This window comes from Coptis chinensis, chromosome 7 (assembly GCF_015680905.1).
Source record: "Coptis chinensis isolate HL-2020 chromosome 7, ASM1568090v1, whole genome shotgun sequence".
Taxonomy (NCBI): Eukaryota; Viridiplantae; Streptophyta; class Magnoliopsida; order Ranunculales; family Ranunculaceae; genus Coptis; species Coptis chinensis.
The window spans coordinates 68,605,565-68,611,695 of NC_141462.1; the positions used below are offsets into that span (position 1 = coordinate 68,605,565).

Genomic DNA, 6,131 nt, shown 5'->3' on the forward strand with positions numbered 1-6,131 from the left:
TTTGTCTCTCACGACCACGAAACTCTTGGCTAATTCCCCAGCATCGGGCAAGGAATTTCGGGTATAACCTCCTCTTCTAGCAATGCGATCTGCAACTGTATTAGAATTCGTTCCTTGTGCTTGCTCTGTTAATTTTTCTCGGTATCACCACTAATGTGCAAAGCTTCACTCCCTTTTTCGGCCAACCATTCACTGACTTAGATTTATTAAGTACTTTTTTGATAATAATATAAGGACAATTATCCTCAAAGTAAATTTTGGTTAACATTACACCAAATTCTCTTCCTTTGTATTCCCCTCAATTTTTATATTTATAACTGAAGTTTTACTTTTTATTCATATCTAGGATAAGATGTTTGGTTTCTGTCGATTCTCTCAAACCAAAGATAATACTCAAATTCTTTATATCACTTACTGCAATGCGAGGTATGTTTTAGTTTTCTGTACTGATTCATTTATCTCTATTGTTTAAGGGGCACACTGATTGACAATCTCAGATTTAACACATGACAAGGAGGAAGTATTATTTATTGGGACACTGCCTCGTGGAAGAGAATTGGGTCAAAGCAAGTTGTCCGAGATCCTATCTCCACGTTCAATGTTTCCAGTGATGGAGAATTCCTCGTAGTGTAAGTCTATTAGTTTTCATTCCCACGTCCTGATTTACTTGATCGCGGTTTCTTTATTTTTTAAATTATTATGTTCTGTTGTTTCAATCTAATCCTTGAGCAATTGCTACTTGCGTTTGGTAGGGACAAATTGTCTTGATAAAAATGGTTTTAATATACTATCACTTATCTTAAATCTGTCCGAGTAATGACAAGATGGTGAAGTTTTGAATGTCCAGCCACCCTGATACAACTCTCCTTTACCTGGCATGGGATAGTTCAAAGGAGAATTTTTACGCCCTTGATACTGAATTATCTTGAAAGCATTCTATTTGACCATCTCTTTTGTTCCTCCAACATGCAGTGGGACAATTCAAGGCAACATATAGGTTGTGAACTCCAGTATGCGGGTGCATACCGTTATAAAAAGGGTACACCTTGGGAACATATAGGTTGTGAACTCCAACATGAAGAAGTTGTAAACATGAAAAATAATCTGGAGGTTGTTGAGATCGTCAGCACAGCATAAGACCATTAAGTTGTTGTTAGAAGTATCGGATTTTGTCATCGTTTCTAGATTGGTGGAATATTCATTCCCTCTCTCACCCATCATCGTACCCAGCCCCTGTTTCATTAGCTTCACATAGCTTTTACTAGGGTCAAGCCTTGTGAACATTTCGTCACTAAAAACATCTGAACTTGCTCGATATAGAGACCATGTCCACTCGGCGTACTTGACTATCCCAGTAATGAAGATGAAGATTGTTGGGTCAATTGAGTGAATTACACGGCGTAATTTCCTGTTGCCCAGAGAAACTTATTTTTGGGATTTCTAGAACTTACATCTATTGGAAGTTTGGAACACATACAATTTGATCAAAATTACAATTGGAAAACACATACAACTAAAAAAAATATAATTACCCTAATTGAAAAACACAAACAAAAACTTGATTTTATTACATGGGATAATTATTACATTGTTCCTCAATTTAATTACTTCAAACAACTATTTTTTTTTTTTAAATTATTTTAAAATGTTCTCCATCATTAAGTGGTGGAAGAATTTTGATTTTTGAGGGTTGGGAGAAAGAGTGAGTAAATGGGTTGAGCTTTGAGAGTTGGAGGGAAAAAATCTTGGATTTTGAAGAGGTGTATGATGATGGTGGTGGAAAGAGGGCAAGGGCAATAGTTTAAGGATTAAGAATGAGGCAGAAAAAGAAGAAAAATGTTAAATAGGTTGGCTCCAGGTTTTTTATATTTAGTTGGGGGTGCCTAACACATTACGATATTTTTAGTAAATGACAAATTTGTAAAATATTTTTTTTTTTTGGGTCTGCCCAATACAAAATGGGTCACAAATCATAATATTGTTTGGAAGTTGGAAGTGTAAAAAAGCAGGCTTAGAAAATTGTATTTCCTTTGATTATTGAAATTTTACACTCTATTTTGAAAAACTCCTTATTGGAAAACCTAAAAAGCTATTAGAAAATTTGGTGGAAATTCCTTTCTCATGTTATGGAAGAAAAACCTTTAAATGTCGAAATGGGCAAAAGTGGCGTGGGAAATTGTAATCCCTAATCAAAAAATACGGACATTCAGGAGGACAAGATTTTTTTGCAAACTTGATAAAGAATACATATAAACCATGGAAGAGGTGGGTGAATACACCTTTAATTATGCAGGAGATTTTACACTTCCATTGGAGATGCCCTTAAAATTGTCCTTTGGTTAAAACCTATTGGAAAAATGATACCCGAAAAACCTTTCTTGGGCTCAAAAAACCACCAAATGGGCAAAGAGTTAAATTGATCTCATTTAAAACATTCAGGAGGACAAGATTGTGGGTTATAAAAATAAAAAAAAAATAGGTGGCCTACACCTTAATTACATTAACAATGCATTGTCATCATCATGGTCTCGTTCTATTATTAAATGTCTACTCTGCTTCAAAGAGTGGATCTGGGTTCCGAACCGTGGGCTTTGAATTTGGGCCCAATATATATTTGACGGCTGAAATTCTGGAAATTTGAGTCTTTTATTACTCTTCCCAAACTTGTTCCGCACTTCCGCCCGCTACAAATCCATAGTTGCCTACTAACAAGTGTGGCACTCTATTTTTTTCAATTGCACCAATTGCACATGCAACTACTTCACTCGAGGTACCACTTTTTCTGTTTCATTTCATCTTTTTGCAATTTAATGTTTAATTGGACTTTATTATGGTTAAGGTTTGTAGTAGTAGTACATTAGCCACTATATTTATACAAAAATAAACGGACATCATTTTGTGTAAATGCATTTAGCTTTTAAGATTGTGAGATATTTGGTTAGGGTTTTCCAATTCTTAATATATCAATTTCACTGTTACTCTCGTAAAGAAATGCTTGCATTGGGAGTTGAGTTCGTAATGTGAGTTAAAAGGTCTATAGTTAAGTTTTTTTTTTTCTGATCTTTCACATCACTCTATTTGTTTTGTCTCCAAGAGGGTACAGCTGTATAGGTTAGGTTTTCTATCACTTATCAGGGACACATTATGTTTACCCTCTGCTAATCTCTTGTTTTCACTACTAAAATGAAAAGGGTGGTGTGAAGTACAAGAGCGAACACAAACGTCTAAGCCAATAATAACCACAAATACACAAAACCAAAACATTGTTTAATAAGAAACAAAATTTAATCACAACCACTGAAAGAGGTACATAACCTGGAATCAGTCAAACACGACTGAAATGCGGAGGGAGAGGGAAGAGAGAGAGAACTTACTACGTGGTATCTGCTAGGTTTTCCGCGAGTTGTGGCGATTGTGAGAATGAATACAGGTTTATGTTTTTCTTCGATAACACTTGAGCGCTGGGGTTTTACAGGATAGATAGTCGGAGATGAGTTTAAGTGCCCTTTGGGGGCAAGACTCAACACTTGCTGCTCTCTTCTCAATGGTCATTTTCGTCCTGAACTTTCTTCGCTGTGAAAGCATTTCATATTATTTTTTTAGAGATCATAATTGATTTCGTCAAATTATTTAGCTGTTTGTTACTTAGTTTTAGATACTGTTCCTTTAGTCCTATATATTTGGACCTTAAAGCATTTTAACCTACTGTTAGGGTCTCTGAACCAAATCCTATTTGCAACTCTCTTTCTTATTTGTATTCTCTCTTTATTCATGTCAGTGCTTTATCAAAATAAAATAAAATCATGTTGGTGCATGCACGCCTCATTGGCCAGAGTGATATGTGAATTATATTTCAATGTCTTTAGTTGCAGCTTTTAATGTGTAATAGCTATCTTATAATTCCTGTTTTCTGAAACTGTCATTTGCAGTCAAGCAGTTCGTGACCCTGTTATGATCCATAGATTAGACCCAGTTGTCATCAAAAGAATGACACTGTCAGCAAAGAACTATGTTTGCATCAGCCAATTTGAAATGTTTCACCAAACCACAGCGGCACCATTAGCCCAGAAATGCTGTGGGGTTGGCCTGATCAGGATGTGCTCCACTGCTGCCTCAGTAGTGACATCATCAATAGGCTCACCCATACTTTCAGCCTCCTCATCTGTGGTGGTCACAAGCCAGCTCACCCACTTTAATGCCCCACAAAAGTCGGAGGAGTGGTTTGCTCTTCGCAAAAAACAAGCTGACAACAAGCACCTTTAGCACGGCTTTGGGATTTTGGAAAGGGAATCGTCGTAATGAGCTTTGGCAGGAGAAGGTATTTGCACCAGTTGGTGATTCCATTGCTATTGCCTCCAGGTCTGCCGTGGATTGGGGAGTGCTCAATGAGACTGCAGCAATAGAGCGGTACAAGAACATCACTGGTCGAGATGTGAGCTCCTTAGGGTTCGCCATCCATGCGGAACCAAAGTTTGATTGGGTTGGGGCCTCTCCTGATGGGCTGGTTGGGGACTGCCCAGGTGGCGGTATATTAGAGGTGAAGTGTCCATATAACAAGGGCAAACCTGAGCTTGGTCTTCCCTGGTCAGCTGCACCTTTTTATTATATGCCTCAAGTGCAGGGTCAGATGGAGATCTTGGGTAGAGAATGGGTTGATTTATATTGTTGGACTCCTAATGGGAGCAACATTTTCCATGTTTGTCGGGACCAAGGATACTGGGATCTGATAAGTGGAATATTGAGTGAATTTTGGTGGGATAATGTTGTCCCAGCAAGGAAACTTGTGTTGCTGGGGAGGGAAGAGGATGCAAGGCTCTACAAGCCAACGCCTACACACAAGCAAACAGGGTTGGCAATTGTAAAAAGCATGCAATTGGCAACTCAGGCAAAGTTGATTTGCAGAGAAGTTGCAGGTCGTGTTGACTTTTGCAGGTAATGATTCACAAAAAAGTGGTGTAAGTTTTATCTTGGTCGTTTCATGGTTTTCCCAAATCTTCTTTGTATGTCTGCAGTTCTACACTGGTCGTAAGGATTCATTGTATGGTTAAAATTTTAAATCCATGGAATTGAATTAGATTGTTCCATTCCTTTGTTCTCCTAAAATAGTGACTCGGGCAACAATTATATGTCTATTGTGTCTATATCTTGTTCATTGGTTTCTGATGATACTTACGTTCTGATTAGAATTTCACTGTCGATGCAGGTCCTAAAGTTGAATTTTTGTTCACCAAGCCTTCAGAACCTGGCTAAGAATTGAAAGACGGTCTCCTTTTGCCATTATAAACAACGGTCAGAAAGACAGAGAAACAGTTGGCAGGTGTCTTTTCTCCAAATTAAGCAATATATCTCCAACGTATTCCTACCTTTTAGACAGAGAGAAAACAGTTACAGCTCTTACTTATTTAGGACAAAAAGTCAGTTGAAGGTAACCATTATGACAAGTTTTCAAAGATGCTCCTTCATCCATCCTATAAAGGAAACACCAAATTTAGAACAGGACACAGGAACTCTATCCAGGAAATGTATAAGCTGGGAGATTTACATATCAGCTAGAAAGAAATTCAAAGAACAATGAATGGTGGTTTATCATGGGCTGATCAATGGGATTACAACACTCCCGACCCTCCACCAACGCAGAACGAAGATGAAAAGAAAGAAAAGGACGAGGCAAGCAAGAACAAGTCCGGGGCAAAGAAAATGAGCTTGAAATGGTTTAAAGGGCTTCGCAAGAAATCTAATAATAAATAGTCGCTTCTTTTTTCCTTTTTTCTTTCACCTTTCTCCTCTGTAATGATGTAATCCCCATCTCATGCAAAAAAAATGGCGGGTGTCTCATTTTTTTTTCTGTATATCCAACATTTGAATGCAAGTTAAAGACTACATACAAATTCATTTTTTGAACTATTGATCTATTTGTTATAGTTTATTGAACATAAACAAATTCATCAGTGCCTTCCCGTTGAATGATGCATCTAGTGTCAAAAAATGTAACAAGTATATATGATCTAGGGTACACTAGTTTTAATTTTGGGTAATTGCCTGAATCGGCTATAATAAATACGCATTGTTCTCCAACCGGCCATGCTATTCAATTTTGACCAATTCAACGGGTTTTTTACCCTTTTGCCCTT

General features: G+C 37.4%; 1 pseudogene across 1 annotated transcript; it reads left to right on the top strand.

The window, feature by feature from the left end:
- The first annotated feature begins 2,681 nt into the window (after positions 1 to 2,681).
- LOC147488549 (uncharacterized) lies at positions 2,682 to 5,901 on the top strand (annotated as a pseudogene). The gene is made up of 3 exons (XR_015201307.1): positions 2,682 to 2,770; positions 3,930 to 4,932; positions 5,204 to 5,901. The product of XR_015201307.1 is annotated as an uncharacterized LOC147488549 (transcript).
- Positions 5,902 to 6,131: the final 230 nt, after the last annotated feature.